The sequence below is a fragment of the Arvicola amphibius genome, chromosome 10 (genome assembly GCF_903992535.2).
Source record: "Arvicola amphibius chromosome 10, mArvAmp1.2, whole genome shotgun sequence".
NCBI lineage: Eukaryota > Metazoa > Chordata > Mammalia > Rodentia > Cricetidae > Arvicola > Arvicola amphibius.
In genome coordinates this window covers 74,339,668-74,362,790 of record NC_052056.1, presented here as the reverse complement: position 1 = coordinate 74,362,790, position 23,123 = coordinate 74,339,668, and the positions used below count along the sequence as shown (strand labels likewise).

The 23,123-nt window shown below is 35.1% G+C and overlaps 1 non-coding gene and 1 pseudogene across 1 annotated transcript; one reads left to right on the top strand and one right to left on the bottom strand.

Annotated features, from left to right (window-relative positions):
• Nucleotides 1-11,244: 11,244 nt before the first annotated feature.
• LOC119824299 overlaps nucleotides 11,245-23,123 on the bottom strand; it is a 64,640-nt pseudogene continuing 52,761 nt past the window's right edge.
• On the top strand, nucleotides 21,734-21,868 carry LOC119825823. Its single transcript, XR_005287290.1, has one exon. It is a non-coding gene; the product is annotated as a small nucleolar RNA SNORA44 (small nucleolar RNA).

The window sequence follows — 23,123 nt, the reverse complement described above, 5'->3', positions numbered from 1 at the left end:
CTCATCACAGATACTGGGGCTGAATTTGGGATCAGTAGTCCATTTTAGCTGTTGAGCCATCTTTCCAGCCTTTCCAACTTTTGAATAATTAATGGATAAATAACTATTATAAAATTATTTTGAGGAATGAGATATTTGATATGTGTTGGAAAGAGGAGAGGAAAAGCAAATAAATAGAATATGGAAAGACAGTAAATATCAACAGAAAAGAAATATTGGACTTATAAAGAAACTGAAAGATGGGAGCACAGAAAAGACAAAAAAAATGAGGAAAAGGGGGCAAATGAGGTAAAAATAAAAAAGATAGTGAAATTTGCTTAGAATAAATATAAGCATCTACCCTCAATGTTCTATGCTATGTAATGTCATTCAAAATATGTAAAATGCCTCAAAATTAATATGGAAACAATGAACTATATATAGTATATGAATAGATATAGTAGTGCACAAATATACATATATATGAAAAACCTGTCATTGCCTAAACTTAAAATTACTAACAAATATGAGCCTACAGAGAGAAACTTCAAATCATACCTCGCAGAAAGGATTGCTCATTTCTTCTAGGAGTGCCTGTGAGTACTGCTGTGGGAAATTTTCACATCTGAAAACTCTGAATTTATGTATAAAATTAATATGTTTTATAATCCAACCAATATATTTTTCTCACGTTTTTGCAAAGATTCAATAGATTGTATTTTGTATTACTACTGTCCTAAGAAAGCAGCTGATATCCAAATTGTTCATGATTTCTACAGATTCAAATTTCACCTGACATTGGGAAGTACTTTAGAAATTTTGCAACAATCCAGTTAAGTCCTTTGAGATACATTTTCCATTAGAACCTTGAGAATGCCTACTTACAGATCTGGGATACAAGAACATTCACTAAGGCATCTTCATCTTTTTCTTTTCAATGAAGTTTCATTATTTCACAGTACTTTACATCTATACTTTGTGTCACCTTCATAGACTTACATGTACACATATACATTCATAAATACACAGATTTATACAATTGAAAACACATGCACATTCTCTACACATATTTTTGTATTCTTCTTGATTGCATAGAAATCAAATTCTTCAATATACTGAGTTCAGAGATAATATGTGGCCTTGTTCTTTGTTCTTTAAAAATAATGTGTAAGAAACCTTGATTTCAAACAATAAGGTATTTTATGCTTAGTCTGCTATCCACTCTTGTGTCAAAAGGCAAACTACATGCCTCTGAGAATTTTCTATCATCTTGGTGTAGGAAGCACAGAAGTTCTTTCATGCACAGATATGCACTAGGGGAACCAGGAATGTAAAACACATAGGATTGTTTGTTTTTTTCAAGAGGAGAGATGTATATTATGTTTTCTACCCAGGAGGCTGTGAACAGACATGCTCTAATGGCCTTGTGACTTTTGTAGTTTCTATGTAGCCAGAGATCACACAGAATCATTCCTGAGACCCTTGTCTTGAGCTTTTTTTTTTTTCAGTTAATTGATAGAACCAATCTTTGTGAAAGATGTCTGATGTACTTTATAAAGTGTTTCCCTGTAATTAAGTCTTCAGCTTTGTTGTGCATGTAGGGTTGAGCTTACTAACACCAAGAATTTTTTTCACAAAATTGTGTTGTATTTAAATATACCATAAAAAACCCTCTGTGTCAGACTCTCAGAGTATGAACCAACACTGGCTGAGAGACTTGTTAAATCAAACTGCCGTTTTGTCTCCCTCAGATCATCATTTCCAGGCTGTGCTGTTCACAGACGCCCTGAAGATTTTATACCTATGTCAGGTTTCTCTACAAGGTCATATAAGATTCTCTTAAGGGGCTGGAGAGATGGCTCAGAGATTAAGAGCATTGCCTGCTCTTCTAAAGGTCCTGAGTTCAATTCCCAGCAACCACATCATCCCAGCTCACAACCATTCGTAAAGGGGTCTGGTGCCCTCTTCTGGCCTGCAGGCATACATACAGACAGAATATTATATACATAATAAATAAATAAATATTTTTAAAAAAGAGTCTCGCCGGGCAGCGGTGGTGCACGCCTTTAATCCCAGCACTCGGGAGGCAGAGGCAGGCGGATCTCTGTGAGTTCGAGACCAGCCTAGTCTACAGAGCTAGTTCCAGGACAGGTTCCAAAGCTACAGAGAAACCCTGTCTCAAAAAACCAAAATAAAAGATTCACTTAAAACTCACTCATCAAAGTACATGACTTAACTGTCACTTTTAATCTTGCCATCATTTAAATTCAAGTAACTTTGTAATATGCTCATTTACCAGCTCAATTTTACTAATATTTTTAATAATATAAAGTTTTGTTAAGAGATTGTTTGTTCTTGATTGATAACCTACATACTTTCTCACTTTTGTGATATTATTCAAAGAAGGACATTTTATGTATTGGTGAAAGTCATAAATCGGCAGCAGGACTGCAAGAATGGGGAAGTTCATCAGATCTACTGGAAGGCCTTATCGTGACTTAAATCACACTTAAGACAGATGTAAGCAAAACATAACATTCATTTAACATCTTCATAATTGATTTTCAAATCTTAAAGTCTTAAGAAATATAAGAAATATTATTATACTTTTACAAAAAGTATAAAGTGAAATATGAAAGAATATGAAGGCAAATCATCATGAAGATTATCCCAACATTTGAAGGAGTTTAACATAAAATAATATCTATCGCATGTGTGTTAAGTAATGTGTGGGTCTCTCCATGACAGAAGGACTCCCTAACATCATGGAGGTTGGAAAACACCCTTCCCCAAGTCTTACCTTCAATTTGTCCTCAACAAGAATTGTTCTTCACAAGGTAACTGAACACATTTAAACTTCTACAGCAAAACCCATACAACACATTACCAAGTCATCTGTGATTTAATTTTACAGTTTCTCCAGGGAATTCAATCCCTTGCTTCAATTATGACACTATATGTTTCCAGCTACTTTTCTTTCTCAGTCTTCAAACAATTTAGACTTAAACTAGAAAAACTTTGGCTTTATTTAGAAAATAGGAAGGTTACTTTATTTTATTATTGAAAACATACCATTCTTATTTTGTCTCTGTCATTTACATATTTGATTATTCTGACTTTATATGTCATATTTTCAAACTCACTATTAAGTCCATAAAAATAAGTGAAAAGCTGCAATTTGCAATTTAAGTTCTCATTTTAATTAGGTTAAAGGATCAAGTGTTTTGTTTTATTTACCTGCAAATAGAACATTATTCAAGCTCATCAAATACTTTCAAACTACTAAGTAGAATCACTGTGATATAAGTAGACTGACTTTCCATACATTAGTAGGCTTTTAATATTTCTGTTTGATGACTAAATGTTTTCTACTCCAGATAATACGATTTGCTTCCATTTTGTTTATTTTTGACTTGTCTCTATTCCCTTTATTCTCTCTATTTTTTTCATATGTCCCTTTCCATTAAATTTGTGGCCCCTTTTCTCATCAATTGTTATTATTTTGACTATTCTAGATTTTTTTCCATATGAAGTTAAGTATTGCTCTTTTAAGGTCTGTGAAGAATTGTGTTGAGGTTTTGATGAGGATTTCATTGAAACTATAGATTTCTTTTGGTAGGATTTCCATTCTTTATGTCAATCCTACCTATTCAAGAGCATGAGAGATCTTTCCATTTTGTAACATCTTCTTCATTATCTTTCTTCAGAGACTAAAAGTTCTTGTCAACTATGTCTTTCATTTGTTTGATTGGTGTTATCCCAAAATATTTTATGTTATTTGTGGCTATTGTGAATAGTCATGTTTCTCTGATTTCTTTCTCAGCTATTTTATCATTTGTATTTAGGAGGGCCACTGACTTTTTTGAGTTGGTCTTGTATCATTTCACATTACTGAAGGTGTTTATTAACTGGCTGAGTTATCTGGTAGAATTCTTGGGTTCACTTATGTATACTATCATATCATCTGTGAATAGCAAAAGTTTGACTTCTTCCTTTCAAATTTGAATTCCCTTGATCTCCTTGTGTTGTCTTATTGCACTAACTAGAACTTCAAGAACTATGTTGAATACATATTGAGAGAGTGAACAACCTTATCTTGTTCCTGATTTTAGTGGAATCACTTTGAATTGCTCTCCATTTAATTGCATGTTAGTTGTCAGCTTGCTGTTTATTGCTTTTATTATGTTTAGATATGCTGTTTGTATCCCTGATCTCTTCAAAACCTTTATCATGAAGGGGTGTTGGATTTTGTTAGTGCTTTTTCAGCACCTAATGAGATGATCATGTTTTTTCTTTTAGTTTATTTATATAGTAGACTATATTGATAGATTTTCATATGTTGAACCATCCCTGCATCTCTGTAATGAAGCCCACTTGATTATGGTGAATATTTTTTTCATGTGTTCTTGGATTTGATTTGCCAGTATTTTATTGAGTATTTTTACATTACTATTCATGTGGCTGATTGGTCTGTAATTCTCTTTCTAGGTTGAGACTTTATGTTGTTTTGGTATCAGGGTAACTTTAGTCTCACAGGAAGAGTTTGGCAATCTTCTTTCTGATTCTATTATGTGAACCAATTTGAGGAGTATAGCTATTAGCTCTTCTTTGAAGTTCTGGTAGAATTCTGCACTAAAATGATCTGACCCTAGGCTTTACTTGGTTGTGAGGCTTTTGATGACAACTCCTATTTCCCTGCTGTTCATAGGTCTATTTGAATCAGTCACCTGGTCTTGATTTAATTTTGTATTTTGTATCTGTCCTGAAAATTGTCCATTTCTTTTAGATTTTATAATTTTGTGTAGTATGGGTTTTTGTAATATGACCTAATGATTTTCTGGGTTTCTTCAGTGTCTCTTGTTGTGCCCCCCTTTTCATTTCTGACTGGTAATTTGGATGTTCTCTCCACTATCCTTTAATTAGTTTATATAAGGGTTTGTCCATCTTATTGGTCTTCTTGAAGAAACAACTCTTTGTCTCATTAATTTTTTGTATTGTTTTCTTTGTTTCTATTTGATTTATTTTGACCCTAAATTTGATTATTTCCTGATCTCTACTCCTCCTGGGTGAATCTGCTTTTTTTGTTCTAGAGCTTTCAGAGGTGCTGTTAAGTCACTAGTGTGATATTTCTCCACTTTCTTTATATAGGCAGCTGGAGCTATGAAATATCCTCTTAGCACTGCATTCATAGTGTCTTATATGTTTGGGTGTTGTGCCTTCATTTTCCTTGAATTTTAGGAAGTCTTTAATTTCATTCTTTATTTCTTTCTTGACCAAGGGATGAATTAAGTGATCACTGTTCTATTTCCATGAGTTTGTAAGTTTTCTGCAATTAGTGTTGTTGTTTAATTCTAAGTTTAAACTATGGTGATCCAATAAGATACAGGAGTTTATTCTACTTTTTTGTACCTGTTGAAGTTTGCTTTGTTACTAAGAATGTGTTCAATTTTAGAGAAGGTTCTATGACATGCTGAAAAGAAGATATATTCTTTGTGTTTGGGTAGAATGTTCTTCTGTTAGTTCTCTTATTTCACTGTTAAGTTTCTGTCTGGTTGACCCATCCTTTGGGGGAGAGATTGATGTTAAAGTCTCTTGCTATTAGTGTGTGAGATTTATATGCAATTTAAGCTATAGTAATGTTTGTTTTATATATATATACATGCTCTTGTATTTGAGGCATAAATCTTCAGGACTGAAACTTCATCTTGATAGATTTTTCATGTGATGAGTATGAAGGGTCCTTTTTTATCTCTTCTTATTTATTTTAGATTTATGTCTATTTTACAAGATAATAGGATAGCTATATTTGCTAGTTCTTTAGGTAAATTTGATTGGAAAATCTTTTACTCTTTTTTTTTCCTTTGTTCACTTTTTTGGTTTATTTTTTATATTTAAAAATTTCGTTTTTTTTTTTCCTGGTGAGATTTCTTTTTTTCCAGTTTATTTATTTTTTATTAAAAATTGCCATCTCCTCCCCTCCTCCTCCCCCTTCCCTCCCCTCCCCTCCAACCCATACCCCCACTCCGTCCCTCTCCAGGCCAAAGAGCCATCTTCCTCCCCCTTCCCTCCCCTCCCCTCCACCCATAACCACCTCCCTCCCTCTTCAGGCCAAGGAGCCACCGGGGTTCCCTACTCTATGTTAAGACCAAGGTCCTCCCAACTCCCCCCAGGTCCAGGAAGGTGATCAACCAAGCTGAGGAGGCTCCCACAGAGCCTGTCCATGCAGAAGATCAAGCTCAGCGCCTTTTTCCTTGGCTTCTCAGTCCAGCCTCCACCGTTGGCCACATCAGAGAGTCTGGTTTGGTCTCATGTTCCATGCAGTCCCAATTCAACTTGGAGTTGGTGAGTTTCCTGTTTAGGTTCTGTCCCACCGTCTCCATGAGTGAACGCACCCCTCATGGTCCTGACTTTCTTCTCACTCATGTTCTCTCTCCTTCTGCTCCTCATCAGAACCTTGGGAGCTCAGTCCAGTGCTCCAATGTGGGGCTCAGTCATCATAGCAGCATTATTTGTAATAGCCAGATCCTGGAAACAACCTAGATGCCCTTCAGTGGAAGAATGGATGAAGAAACTGTGGAATATATACATGTTAGAATACTACTCAGCAGCGGTAAAAAAAAAACAATGACATCTTGAATTTTGCATGCAAATGGATGGAAATAGAAAACACTATTCTGAGTGAGGTAATCCAGACCCAAAAAGATGAACATGGGATGTACTCACTCATAATCGGTTTCTAGCCATAATTAAAGAAAATCTTTTACTCTTTTATGTCTGTCTTTGAGTTTGAGGTGTGCTTCTTGTGTACAGAAGAGGAGAATCATGCTTTCATTTCCATTGTCTTAAGCCTGTATCTTTTGATAGATGAATTGAGTCCACTGATATTAAAGATATTAATGACAGGTGATTGTTAATGTCCTGTTATTTTGGTGGTAGTTTTGTGGTGTGTTTCCTTTCTTTGGAGTGGTCCTAGTGTGAGGTTTATCTGTTGCCTGTGTTTTTGAGTGCTGTTAGCTTCCATGGGTTAAAAGAATTCCTACCAGTACTTTCTGTAAGACTGCATTTGTAAATAAGTATTGTTTAAATTTGTGTTTGTCATGGAAGATCTTGTTTCTCAATCAATAGTTGATTGAAGCTTTTTCTGGCTTGCACTTCTGGTCTCTTAATGTCTGCAGCAATCTGTCTAGGAACTTCTGTCTTTCATTGCTTTCCATTGAGAAGTTGGGTATAATTCTTATAGGGTCTGAATTTATTTTTTTAGCCAACCACACTGTTGCCTAGAGGTAGAGGAGGGCAAATAGCTTGTGTGGAGGAGGGGATACCTTATATTTCAGTGCCTGTTTGGGCCATGTATATTGGGTATAGCATGAATAATAAAAACCTAGAGACAGATATTGGTGTTTAACTTGAAGATCAGAAAAGCAAAAGCAACTAAAACCACTAGAGAGATTTTACATCTACAAAATCTTTAGACTGAAAGTATGAGATCATATCTCCATTAGTCCTTAGATTCCTTACTTCAGTAAGTTTCTGTTCCTTTCCACTTCTTCCCTCCCTAGTGCTGGGATTAAAAATATGTTTTTTAAAAGTCGATTTCTTCTACTTTCTGGAGTAGGGTGTTTCATTCTTATGCGTGATCCTGGATTCTGGTGGTGTCATGTTGTCTTTCAGGTTGTTGGAGGAATTCTGTGCATTGGCACCATGCCCATCTCTTCCTTCAAATGCAGTCAGGAGAGTCTTGGCATCTTGGTCCAATCTTTTGCTGTGACTGACTCTCTGAGTAGATCTCCTAAGTGCAGGAGCATGAACTGTTCCTGGGCAAAGGACCAGTCTGGGTGGATCTCCTCAGCACATGAACAGGGGACTCCTGGTATTCCAGGACCCCCGCAGACAAAAGGGCTAACTTGGGGGGAGGGCATGGTTATGTGGAACAAAAAGATCCTACACCAGAAGCTGAAGGTACCCTGCAATCTTTTGCAGGGACCTTCTGGCCTGCCGGTCCAGCAGACACTCACCCCGCTAGGTGGATAGCCTTAGTGGCAGGAGCAGGAACTATTCCTGGGCCAAGGACCTTGCAGACATTAGGGCAGGCCTTGGTGGGGGCTGGGGTCTTGGATAACAAAGAAGCTCCTGCAGCAGGAGCTGAGTGGGCCCTGTGCTCCCTTCCAGAGTCCACTTCGGGAATGGAACACACTTACCTGTCTGGATGAGCTCCTCAGCCCAGAAACAGGGAAGCCTGGTAGTCCAAGGACCCTGCAGACAAAAGGGAAACTTGGGGGAGGGAGGGCAGGGTTATGTGGAACCCTACTGACTAACTCTTACAATCCTAATTTAACATATCTCCATAAATCTGTGCATCACCATGAGGTCATGGCCTAACCGGCAAAGTTTCATCAGCATGTCTGTCTCTGCAGTGGCTCCATGGCTTCTCTCTTACTCTAACCCTCCGTTCTCCCAGCATTCAGCCTAGCTTTCCCTGCCTAGTTATGTTCTGCCCTGCGCATAGGCTCAAAGAAGTTCTTTATTAATCAGTGGTAATAATCGCATATGGAGGGAAATTAGCACAATCATGAGGCCATTAATATTTAAAGTTATTAAGACTCAAGAGATGCTCATAACTAAGGACCTGACTCCTCACCCAGAGGACCCAGATTCAATTCTGCGTATGCATGAGGCAAAGAACAATCCTCTGTGATTTCAGATCATCTGTAACTTCAGACCCTCTACTCAGCACAGCAGTCAATATATGTATGTGGTGAACAGATGTACATGTGAGACAAAAATACCCATGCAAGCAAAATGAAAATAAATAATGCTCAAGAAACATTGTAAGTTATTATTGTAAGGTATGTGTGGTATGTGTGGTGTATGTCTGTCTGTGTATGCTTCTATTTGTGTTCTCCATAACATTTTAGTTTCAATAATTACATTTTCTTTTCTTTCTGGAGTCTTTTAGATTGTTTTATTTCTGTCTTTAACCTAAAGTATTATTATTATTATTATTATTATTATTATTATTATTATTGCTATTATTATTATTAATTAAATGTAAGGGTAACTTAGTAGACAAAATTCTTTAAGCCTGTTTATATTGTAGAAAAATTTTCTTTCTCCTTTGTTTGGTAGTAGAGTGTTTTAAATGTAATATGCCAGGAAAATTTCTTTTTGGTCTAGTTAGGTAGCTGTGATGTTCTTAAATTCATTTGTACTGAAAGGGATTCTATAAAGATGGTAGCATTTCAGGGTAAGGTAAAAACTTGGTACAATGGTATCTCCCATAAACCTATAAGTACTCTCTACCTCCATCCCCCCACAACCAATCTTGATACCAATAGGAGGCCTGCACCTTTTAAATTAAAAAGGAGAAGTGAATTGGGGAGAGGAGGGAGAAGAAACAGAATAGGAGTAGAGGAGATATAGAAAACTGCAGTTGGAATTTAAAACAAATATAATTAACTGAAAGAAAGTGTTGAATATATACGCATTAGAGTACTACTCAGTGGTAAAAAACAATGACATCTTGAATTTTGCATGCAAATGGATGGAAATAGAAAACACTATCCTGAGTGAGGTAACCCAGACCCGAAAAGATGAATATGGTATGTACTCACTCATAAGTGGATTCTAGTTATAAAGGACATTGAGCCTATAATTCTTGATCCTGGAGAAGCTAAATAAGAAGGTGAACCCAAAGAAAAACATATAGTTGCCCTCCTGGATATTGGAAGTAGACAAGATTGCCAGTCAAAAATTGGGACCTTGGGGGTGGGTGTGGGGTAGGGGTAAGGAGAGATGGGGAAAGAAAAGTGAGAAGGGGAGAATGGTGAGAGCTTGGGGGAACGGACGGTTGGGATGGAGGAAGGGTGGATATGGGAGCAGGGAAGTATATATCTTAATTAAGGGAGCCATTTTAGGGTTGTCAAGAGACTTGATTCTAGAGGGGTTCCCAGGTGTCCAAGGAGCTGTCCCCAGCTAGTTCCTTGGGCAGTTGAGGAGAAGGAGCCTGAAATGGTCCTATCCTATAGCCATACTGATGAATATCTTGCATATCACCATAGAACCTTCATCTGGCGATGGATGGAGATAGAGACAGAGACCCACATTGGAGCACTGAACTGAGCTCTTAAGGTCCAAATGAGGAGCAGAAGGAGAGAGAACATGAGCAAGAAAGTGAGGACTGTGAAGAGTGCACCCACCCACTGAGACAGTGGGGCTGATCTAATGGGAACTCATCAAGGCCAGCTGAACTGGGACTGATGGAGCATGTGATCAAACGGGACTTCTGAACATGGCAGACAAAGAGGGCTGACTGAGAGCCAAGGACATTGTCACTGGGGTTTTGATCCTACTGCAGGTACTGTCTTTGTGAACCCTAGTCCTGTTATGATGCTCACCTGCCTAGACCTGCCTGGATAGAGGGGGGAGACCTTGGACTTCCCACAGGGCAGGGGAACCCGTACTTGCTCTTTGGACTGGAGAGGGAGGAGGAATGGGGTAGAGAGAGTGAAATGTGAGGAGAGGAGGAAGGGTGGAAATTTTTAATAATAATAATAAAGAATCTTTTCAATTACAATTATTTTATAATAATACCATTGCTATGTGCCATAACACTTAAGAAAAAATGCAGGACTTTAGAAAACATAGAGTTCGCTATTAAATTCCACTCTGCTGTGTATAAAATTAATGCCTACACAAGAAAAAAGAGACAACTCCTCATTCCCCCCAATATTCTGCCAGAAAAATGTTCATTTCAAATATACATGGTGTGCTTAAGACTCGATACACTGTAATGTATCTCCTTTGTTGACTGTTGCTTGCATTTATTTCTATTATTAGAAATGTATATACATACATTATTATATATAGTAATTATATATTCAAAAGTTCTGTTGAATGAGCACTGTGAGAGAAAATGTCTCTTTGCTTATTAAATGTTATTAGTGACAATAATACATTGAAATGACTACAAAAATAAAGACATATTTAAAAAACAACAATACCAACTTTTATCACAGTTTTAATTTTATGTGGTTGTTATAAATCTATAATGATAAAAATATTACCTATTGGAGTATACTCTTTCATCATATGTATTTTCACATAAAGTATGCTTTTTGAGATATGGTTTTACTATCGAACCTAGGCGAATCTCGAACTAAATATATTTCTCAAGCTGCACTTGAGATCTTGGCACTCCTCCATCTTCTGTCAGTATGGCCAACTACTTAAAGCATGGCTAACAAGAGAGCATAATCATCAGCTAACTCACACTTCAGCCTTTTCCATCCTTAATATTTTCATGAATGCTCTGGCTACTTCTCTGTTGCGGAGACAATAAATGAGGGGATTCAACATAGGAGTAAGGATGGTATAGAAAGCTGACACCATTTTGTCCTGATTAGGAGAACGACCAGAAGAGGGTCTCATGTAAATGAACATGGCTGCCCCATAGTACATTCCCACCACCACAAGGTGAGAGGAACAGGTTGCAAAAGCCTTGTGGCGACTCTCAGCAGAGGACATTCGAATGACAGCCAGAATCACACCGAGTGTAGGAAGTAATATGATTGTTACAGGGAAGATAAGCATAATTACACAGCAAAAAAAATATCAGCTTTTCAAATGTCAAGGTATCACTGCATGAAAGAGTGAGAAGAGCTGGAACATCACGAAAAAGTGAGGTATTTCTCTGCACCACAATACGAAAAGGACAATAGCTGCTGCAACTTCTATTAGCCATCAAGGGAACCAAGAATCCATGAGGAGGCAGCCATGATACCACAGATTTTATGACTCATGAGAATAGATACCTTAATGGATGGCAAATAGCCGCATAACGGTCATAGGCCATTGTGGCCAATAGAAAACATTCGGCTCCAAGCAGAGATACATAGAAGAATATCTGGCATCCACAGCCAGCCATGGTGATGGACTTGTTCCCAGAGAGGAAGTTGAAGGCCATCTGGGCACTGTGGTACAAATGAGCATAAGATCCATGAGGTAAGTTGCTGAGAAGGATGTACATGGGAGTGTGGAGTTGGGCATCCAGGTAGATGATAAACACCATAGTAGAATTACCCATGAAGGCCAGGAAGAAGATACCCAGGATTAGGGAAAAGAGAAAAAAATATGAAGAGGGCTGTGATCAAAATACCCACAGGATAAAATCAGAGTTGAAGGTCCAATTGTTCCATTGCAACATAAGTATGTTCACTGTGGAGACAGAATATATATAAAGGTAATAATATGTCAATGACATGACCAATATTTCCTCCCAAGCTAAATAATCACAAAGAGTTATGCAAGTGTAGAAAATTGTTTCTTTGGCATCAGATATTTTAATTTGTAATATAGAGATTAAAACTTATTTTTGAGTGTTCTCTCTCTCATACATACACCAACACAAACACACACACATATACATAACACACACATGTGGCAAGCCCACAAAGACATGTGGGGCACACACAGTTTATTCTATATCCAAGTCTGATTTGAACGTCATGAGTCTCTTGCCCTAATCTCTAAAGTGTTGGATTACCATATGGACACACAAATATCCCTGGCATCATTATATTTTAACTCAATTCTACTTAGCAAGAGACATAGAAGATTCCATCAAAACAAACATCAAAAGCCTTGCAGTCAAGTTTCAGGAAGAAGTCAAACACTCATGTAGTGTCACTCATCCTTTCATAATTACTAACATTATGAAGAGATTTCTGAGTCCAGAAAATTCCATCATATTTATATTACATTTTTCATTGAGATTACCATGTCATATTCTGACAAAAAAGTCCTATTTAGGAAAAATGTAGAATATTATTCAATTGAAATTACTAAATTCAATTAATTTATTAACTTAATAAAATTAATCTAATACCAGATAAACAGATACATTCAGACACCAAATTTAGAACTATATTACATTCAAGTGTGGTTAAACATAGAGGGTAATCATGAAAGTATGTTTAAAACAATGTTTCTCATCATTTTATCATTTGTAAAAGTGTCTCTCTATATAAAGAGTCTAACCAGGCAATAAATCGGACCATATTACATATTTTAAATTTTGACTACATATTACTTTAGATGTGTGAACTTCAGTAATTATTCACACAGCTATATAATCCTTTTAAGTTTTTTATTAAGTTTCATGATTGTGTAAGCAGTACAAAACAAAATATCTGCATAAACAAAGCTTTTTCTCTAATTCTTTTGAAGATTTTTAAGAGCATAGTTTTGCAGATGAGTGGGTCAAGCTAAGTGGTTGAGGGTGAGATTAACATTTCAAAACTCTAGCTTAAATCTCCAAAAGCAAAAAAAGAAAAAGAAAAAATTAATATCTTTTAAAATTTCCTTAATATATTTGTTTTCTCATTTTGTAGTTCTTTGTAGAATCAAGACATTAGTTTTCCCTATTTTTCTCTCTTACTACCATATGAACAAATTTTTGTCTACATTGTACCATTTTTTATCAGCTACTTGTTCATTATTTAGCAGATTAGTGAATTTAACACCATTCCTGTTGATTGAGACTTCATTGTGTCCTAAATTTCTAATCACCTCAAAAAAATCTATAAACTTAGAAAAAACTATAATCCATTATATTTATTTTGCATTTCAAAACATTTTGTTGTTCCTAAAAATTGTTACATTTTTATATTTATTTCTTATTATTTAAAAAATAAGTTATTTATATTTTATGTATATGGTTATTTTCTTGCAATGTATGTCTGTATACCACAAGCATCTAATATCCTTGGAGCCCAGAAATGTGCCTTCAGTCCCCTGTAACTTGAGTTACAGATAATTGTGGAGCTACCATCGGGTCCAGGGAGAAGAGTAGTCAATGCTTTTAAACACTAAGACATCTCTCTACTCCCATGTTTTTTTTTTTAACATTTCAATTAATTCTTTAAGATTTTGAGAAAATGTATTTTGAGAAAATTCTAACCCATACCTATTCCTATAGCCACGCTCTCTAACATTCCTTTTCCCACCCTACTCTGCATTTTTCTTCTTCTCTTTTCATTCACTGAGTACAGTTTGCTTTGCCCCATTAATATTAGGAATGGGACTTGCTCGACATATAGTAGATATACCAAGGGTCACATTATTAAAGAAAACTGACTCCTCATGTAGTAGTGAGATTTCTGTGCACATTCCCACTCTGTCCTAAAGATCTTGCAAATCTGGACCTTGAACAAGTCATGTGTAAGCTATCACAACTACATGTGCAACTGCTCTTTATTTCTATAAACGATGGTTTTCTGATGTACATATCCCTTCCAAATTTTTAATCTTCCTATCTCCTTTTCTATGAATATTACTGAGCCTTTGGGAAACAGATCGTGTCTGTGTCTTATTTTAGGGTGCTAAACTCCTCAATCATCTCTCATTCAATGCACTGTGACCAATTGAAAGACTCTAAGTTAACCTACTATAAGATACTTTTCTGATGATATTTAAAATATGTATTGATGTATTAGTATTGTGAGAATTCATTAAGAGTAATTTTAGGGGCCGGGCGGTGGTGGCGCACACCTTTAATCCCAGTACTCGGGAGGCAGAGGCAGGCGGATCTCTGTGAGTTCGAGACAGCCTGGTCTAACAAGAGCTAGTTTCCAGGACAGGCTCCAAAGCCACAGAGAAACCCTGTCTCGAAAAACCAAAAAAATAAAATTAAAAAAAGGAGTAATTTTAGTAGCATTTCCATTTAGAAAAATGACAGTGTTGGATTTTCCCATAAAGCCTTTAACCTACCTAGCCAAAGCAAAAAAAAAAAAAAAAAAAGGAATTGAATGAAAATTCAACACACCTTATCAAATATATGGAATACAATAATAACACTACAAAGAGAAAACGTTATAGGACTAAGTAATTGCATAAAAACAAAAGCTGGCAAGATTTATATTAACAGTTAATGATGTGCCATAATGCTTTGCTAAAACAATAATGGAAAACATCCTAAAAAAGTATATGGGAAATAGACCATAAATGTCAAGGATAAAATTAATGAATATAATTTAGAAAACAATACAAAGAATCAGTGAATAAACGACTTTTTGAAATATTAACAAGATTGATAAACCACTAGCCAAATCAATCAAAAGAAACAGAAAAAATACCCAAAGTAAGAAACATTATAACATAGTTGAGAAAATTTAGAGAATTCTGTATACTTTAGTAAACAGAGCCCAGTAACTCCTGAGCTGGAACCGACCTGAATTCTCCTCTCTGAGGTCTAGCTTTCATAGTACCAAAAGGGGATTTGTGCAAGTTTACAAAGGAGGACTGAATCAGCAATCCTAACCATCTATAAATGCCTATGAATCACATCAATGTCTAGCTTGAGACAATAATCCTCTAGGTGTAATAGTGGCACACATACCTTGGCAGTAACCAACAGCTCTAATATTGGACATAAGACCCCGTTCAACCAGAAGAAACAATTATTGGTACTGAAACTGTAGCTAACTACTCTCAGTGCTCGGGAAGTTGTAGTTATAAAAGGAGAACCTAAACCAGTATAAATTCTAACAACAACCATAAGTATTGGTCTAATATACCAGACAAGTGTAGTCTTCACACTTCATTAAGGAGATTATTTTTTCCAACCAAATGGGACTACTACAGAAAAACCACAACAATCAAAAAACAGAGTTGTAGAGCCCATTCCCAGTAGCTGCAATCCCCAAAACTTTCTTGCACCTAAGGCTCAGGGAATATTGCGAAAGAGGAGGCAGAAAGACAATAAAAGGCAGAGAATTGGGGAGTATCCCTTGACAAGTTGTCCTCCTACAAATATCAGAGGCTATACCCATAAACTCTCATGAACATGACTGCCAAATGTCAGGTAAACAAGGGCAACCCCATTGGACTCGCCCATTGGACCAGAAAAAGCCCACAAAGCCACAACCCAACCCCAACGCATGACATGTAGGAAAGAAATAAGTAAATCTGGGAGCAGGGAGGGTGATCATCCCCAGGGAAGAGCATACCAGTTTGTCCACGGTCAACCAGTTGGGTCTGAAAACATACAGAAAAATAATTTATACACACTGATAAGCTTGTACTTAGGAATATATATGTAGTAACATGTAATAATAAGTAGTGAAAAAGGGCATGAATTTACCAAAAAGTGATAAGGTATACGTGGGGAGTGTTTGAAAGGAGAATAGGATGGGAGAAATAAAATTATACTGTAATCTCAAAAATAAAAATATCTATACACCACTAAACTGGCAAATCTAAATTTATAGATACACATAAATTTATAAATATAAATGTATATACATATATTACCAAAATTAAATCACAGTGAGATAATTATGTAAATATATTTGTAAAAAACAAAGAGATAGACTTTGTTAGTATTCAGGCACATCCTGGCATAGATTGACACCCTGTGCCCTGTAACAGGCCAGCCAGCATAGCAGAGGATACCCTGTCCCTTTAAGAGACAAACACTGCCCACTTTCTTCTCTTCTTCCTTTCTCATCCATTCCTCTCTATCCTCTTGTTTCTCTTTGTTTCTATCTCTCTCTGTGTGTGTATTGTGTGTGCTTGTCTATGTCTCTCCTGTTTTCTTTCCCTTCCCATTCTCTTATCTCTAACTCCACACTCAAGCTCTGTCTCCATGGTGTATTCTGTCTCCCCCTGTAGTCCTCCATGTGCTGCTTTACAACAGAAGTAATACTTAAAAATTATTCCATAAAGTAGGCAAAAAGGAACAGTTTCATATATGGTTTTACGAGGTCTAAATTACTCTGACATTAGACAAAGATTCAACAACAATAATTATCTAACAAATGATCCCATATAATAAACATATATGCAAGAATTGTCAGCAAAAAATAGTAAAATGAAATTATAAAATATCAAACAGACTACACACCATATTAATTTAACTAAGCCAGAAGAATGCAGTAATTATTAATCATGTGTCAACCTATAATATATTTCACAACATAAATAGATTCAGGAAAAGAAATCACATAATTTTCTCATCAGCTTCAGAAAGAGACTTTGACAAAATCCAACATCCTTTTGTAATAAGAGCCCTAGAGAACCTATGAATACAGGAGACATATCTCAACATACTAAGCAATAATCAGCAAAACCCCAGTCATCAATATCTTCACTTAGATCTGGAAGAAGAAAAGGATGTCCAACCTCTTAGTTCTTCAGTATAGTGTTTGATATCTTACCAAGAGCAGTAGCAGCAGAACAAGTCAATGTATCCTTATTTGCAGATGATAGTATTCTATAAATAAAAATTACTAAATACTTCAACCCTGAAAACACTAAATATAAATATATCCAAGAAAGTAGAATCATACAAAATTAACATGCAAAAAAAAACAGTAACATTGCTATATAATAATGACAAACACAGAAATAATGAAAAGAATTCCATTTACAACAGCCTCAAAACAATGCCTTGGAATAAGACTGATAAAAAAGTGAAAGAGCCAGGTGGCAGAGAAGCACTACTTTAATCCTAGCACTCAGGAAAGCAGAGGCAGGCTGATATCTGAGTTTAAGAGCCATGCTGGACAACAAGATCCAGTATAGTGAAGAGTTGCACAGAAAATCCCTGTCTTGAAAAAACAAAAGAGAAGAGGGAGAGAGAGAAAGAAAAGAAGAAAGAAAGGAAGTGAACGAAAAGAAAGAAAAAACCATGAAAAAATGAAAAAAGAAACTGAGGACTTGAAAACTGAAGAAAATGGGAAGACCTCTTAAGCTCATGATTTGGTAAAATTAATATGGTGAAATGGACCTTCCACAAAAGCTATTTCAGATAAAATGCAGAGCTCACCAAAATTCCAACACAGTTCTTCACAAAAATGAAAACAATCTAAACACCAAGATGACCAAAAAATGAAAATAGAAATAAGTACAACTAAACAAAAAGAGAACTACTGTTTTTAAGGTGTTAAGTTATAAAACAGAGCTATAGTAAGAAATAAAACCATCTATTGGCTTTAAAATCATACACACTGATTATTGTAATAAAACTGAGGACTCAGATATAAGTTCACATTCTTAAGGCCACTTGAATTTTCATGTATTCTTTTTAATTGCTTTATTTAATTTTAATTTAACATTGTAAATATGCAGACACATTCTCACATACAGAGCACACACACATAAGATTTTTTCTTTTGGTAAAGGGTAATCTTTGAGACCAAATTTATTACTTCAAGAAATATTATGATAGTTATCATGATTTACAACAATATATGAATATGGAGATTATATTAAGTGATGTTAGGTGATCCACCCAATCAAATACCTGATAACCTTACTCATATACAGGATTGAAGCAAATTGATCTCAAGGGAGGTGTAGTTACTAAAGTGGAGAGAGTATGGGAGGGAAGAGTGGTCAATAGAAACTAAGTTATAGCAAGATAAAATAATGTACTGTAAATAATATAATAATATTTGTATATTTAAAGTAAATCTAATATGTTTTCAGTTAAAAATAGTTTCTAAAAGTAACTCATAACTGTATCACATAAGTAGGAATGCCTATATACCAATTCAATTTCCTCAAAGGCTACAAGTATTAACAGTTCGCATGGGCAGAAAATGTTGACTAAAGTCTTCTAATGCATTTAACTGATGAAACAGAGAGTAAATCTGCCCCTCTTCTTAAGTCTGTGAGATGCTCAGGTACACCTAGAAGGCATATTTTCCTTTATTGAAGAGTGGAGCCCAGCATACCAGGTGAATGACTGAGGTTACCTAAGTGCTTTTCAATAATATCTTACAACTAACATCAGATATGGAGAATTACCTCATTTTTAAAACATTCATTTTTCTTTCTAATTCATTCTGATGGAGCTCAAGTAGAAGCCTAAAATTTATCTCTCATGGGGATTCAGAAATATTTTGTATGTAGTTAATTTAAAAATTATATGTTGGGGAAATATACTATCATTGCACTATTCTCTAGATTTAAAATTAGCTTTTCACTGTGTCACATAACTGGTTTTCACTAAAACATTACTTCCATGAGTTGATCTGGGGTGCCTGTACAGAGTTCAGAATGTTTTCCTTAATTACAATTAAGTAATGTTGGCTCTAACTTTCTGTGATAGGATATAATGATAAATGAGACTTTGAGGGACTGGTTTAGGAGAAAGTGAGTGGTACCATATAGCAAAGGTATTATTCTTTACTTGCCTCCTTTTAAGTATATGCTAAACAGAGAAATATATAGGTTGAACTTTGTTCCTCACAACACTATAGATTTTGTATATTTGTTCCGATAAATAACTAATTTCTGTAATGTAAAACAGTTCTTTTTGTTAAACTCAAAATAACCAAGGTACCACTAAATGATAGTTAGGGAAAATGTTGAGACTTGATCAGCTCCACTGCCAACACTCCTGTTTTTAAAGGCAGTTTCTACACCTAAATAAATTCATGATTTGCTTATGTGCATAGAATGTGAGCATATATAAACTGAGGTTTGTATTGGAGTTTGTTTTTATAGGAGATATAAAAGGGAACTGCAAGCAAATGGAAACCAGCCCATCACACAACATTTAAGAATGGTAGTAGAGAAGGAAGAAGAGGGCAGGGCAAGGAAGAATGTTTAGTTAAAAAAGAATAAAATATTAGCATATATGTTAGAGGTATCCATTTAAATATATTATACGATTGCTTTATAAATTTAATGATAATCTTATCAATAGGTTGTTAGCATAATAAATTCTTATAATGTTTCTTTTTCTTATTAAAAAGTGATTTTTATTTTTAATTATGTATTTATGTATGTGGGTATGTGCCATATGTGGGGAAGTATCTAAGGAATCCAGGAGATGGTGATATAAGGTTTTCCTTAGATGGAGTGAGTGGCAGTTGTGAGCTGCCCATTGTGGTGCTGGGAACTGAACTTGGGTTCTCTAGTAGATGAGTATCCAATTTTAACTACAGCACCACTTTTCCAGCCTGTCCTCCATCGTTTAAATAATTATAAAATAAATAACTACTATAAAGTTATTCTGAGGAATCAGAAGTTTGAGATGTGTTGGGAAGAAGAGAGAAAAGGCATATTGTTGAATAAAGACATTTCAAATCAATAGATTATTGAAAAATAGTGAATATCAATAGAAAAAAATATTGGAACTAAAAAGAAACTGAAAGGTGAGAGCACAGAAAAGAAAAGGTAAAATGAGGAAAAATGGATAAATGAGGTAAGAAACCACGGTAAAAATTAGTTGGGATAAGTAAAAACAAGCATCTACTCTAAATGTGCCAATTTATGTAAATCATCCAAAATATGTAAAAAAAATCTTCCAAAATTAATGTAGAATGTGCTATAATTCTTTATAGATATAAAAATCTGTCATTGCCTAAACCTCAAAATTACTCACACATATTTGCCTACAGAGAAACTTCAAATCATAGCTCACAGAAAAGATTGCTCATGTCTTCTTTGAGGTCCCCTGATTATTTCTGGGGAAAATGTTGATACCTGAAATCCCTGAGATAATGGATAAAATTAATCTCTTTTTTTCTATCATATATTTTCTCATAGGTTTGCTAAGTCCCAATAGATTATATTATTCCTGTCCAAAAAAGACAGTATTTCAAATAGCTCAGAATTTCTGCAGGTTAAACATTCTCCTCACATTGACAGGGAAACACTGCAGAAATTTTTGCAAGGATCTAGTTAAGTCACCTGATCTCTGTTTTACATTTATACTGTGTGAATGCCTACTTATAGATTTTTATTAAAAAAAACGTTCAACTAGATATCTCCATCCTTTTCTTTTCAATAAAGTGACATTGTTTTACAGTCTTTTATTTCCATAATTAATATCTCCTTCCAATTACAAATCCTAAGTTTGCATGCACAAATATGCATTCATATGTAAACAGACTCAAAATCAAGCACACATGCTCTACGCATATTTCTGTATTCTTCTTTATTTTTAAAAAGTAAGCTCTTGAATATACTGACTCAGCGATGATATGTGACCTTGATAGTGTTTTTTTTTTTAAAAAAAAATACCATTTAAGAAACATTGATTTCAGACAAAAAAGGAGTTAAATGCTTACTTTACCATCAACTCTTGTGTCAAAAGCCAAGCTATATGCCCCTGATAATTTCCTTTCATTTTGATGTGGGAAGCACAGAGGTTGCTATACTCACAGATAAGCACTAAGGGAACCAGGAATGTAAAACACACAGGGTTTTTAATCAAGGGAATATATGTATTTTATGTTTTCTACCAAGGAGGCTAGGGGCATACATGCTCTAATAGCCTTGCAGTCTTTCTAGTATCTGTGTGACCAGAGATCACACAGGATTTTCCCTGAAACCCTTGTCTTCACCCTTTTTATTTCATTTACTCTATAGATTAACCTATCTTCATGGAAAATGTCCTATATACTTTACAAAGAATTTTGATGTAATCAAATTTTAAGCTTCATTGAGTGTGTAGGCTTGAATTAATTGTCACCAGGAATTTTTTTCATCAAATTGTGTTGTGTTTAAATACATAAAATAAATTATTCCGGGTCAGACTCTCGGAGTCTGAGCCAACACTAGTTACGAGTCTTGCTGAAAAAAAAAAATGCTACATTCGTCTGTTCCTCAGATCATCATTGTGTAGGTGTTCATAGAGGCACTGCAATTTTATATACCTATTATAGGTTTCTCTACAAGATGATATAAGTTTCTTTTAAAACTCACTTGTACATGGCTTACTTGTCACTTTTAACCTTTCTATCCTTTAAATTCTAGTGTCTTTTAAATAAATAATAAATAGCCATGGGGTCTCCAACTGCATGCCAGAGTAACTGGAGAGACTTTGACCGCCAGGGCAGCACAGTGCCTGCAGCTGCCACTTGACTTTCCTAAACATGTAAAAATAATAAAAAATAAAAAAATAAATATAAATAAATAATAAATGAATAAATATTAACAACTAATATTTTGATATCTGTTTTTCTTAATGTTTGCTTTTGAGTGATAACCTACAGGCTATTTTCTTATGTGATCTTGTCCAAAGATGGTCATTTTATGCAGTGATGAGAGCCATAAGTCCATAGCAAGACTGAAAGAGTTAGTTCATCAGATCTACTGAAAGACAGTACAATGACAAATAACACTTTGTACAAATGTGAGCAAATTATAACATTCATTTATTGCCTTCATAATAAGTATGTTTTAACTAAGAAATATAAGAAACATTATTCTATTTTTGAAAATAATATAAAGTGATGAGTAGCAGATCAGCATAAAGAGCATATCTGAAAGAGTTTAGCATATTACAATATCTATTGTATGAGTGTCCATCATATCAGGATTCCCTAATAGCTTGGAGGTTGGAACATATTCCTCTCTCAGTCTTACCTTCCATTTGTCCTCAACAAGAATTAATGTTCCAAAGTAACTAAAAATATTTAAATTTCTTGAGTTTTAAATTTCCAAAACCCATATAACATATTTTGCCAAGCTATCTGTGATTTATTTTTACAATTTCTCCAGGGACTTAAATCCCTTGCTTTCAATTACAGCACTATATGATGTCAGCCACTTTCCTCCTAGGTCTTCATATAATTTGGCTTCAAACTTGAAAAAAATTATGCATTATTAAGTCAAAACAAAAGTTGCTTCATTTTAATATTAAACAATACAATTTGTACATTGTTTCCTTTATCTCTTGGTAATTTACATATTAAAGACTCCATTTTGACTATTCATATTTTATATGTCATATTTTTCAAACTATGAGCAGAAATTTGAGTTCTCATTCTAATTAGGTAAAATTCTTGAGTGTTTTGCCTTATTTACTGTAAATAGAAATTTATTCAAGTTTATCAGTCACTTTCTTTTTTCCTTTCTTTCTTCCTTCCATCCTTCCTTCCTTCCTTCCTTCCTTCCTTTCTTTCTTTCTTTCTTTCGTTCTTTCTTCTTTCTTTTTGGTTATTCTCAAGACAGGATTTCTCCGTAACTTTGAAGCCTGTTCTGGAACTAGCTCTTGTAGACCATGCTGGCTTTGAACTCATAGAGATTTGCCTGCCACTGCCTCCTCAATGCTGGTATTAAAGGTATGTGCCACCACCGCCTGACCCATCAGTCACTTTCAAACTGCTAAACTGAGTCACTATGATGTC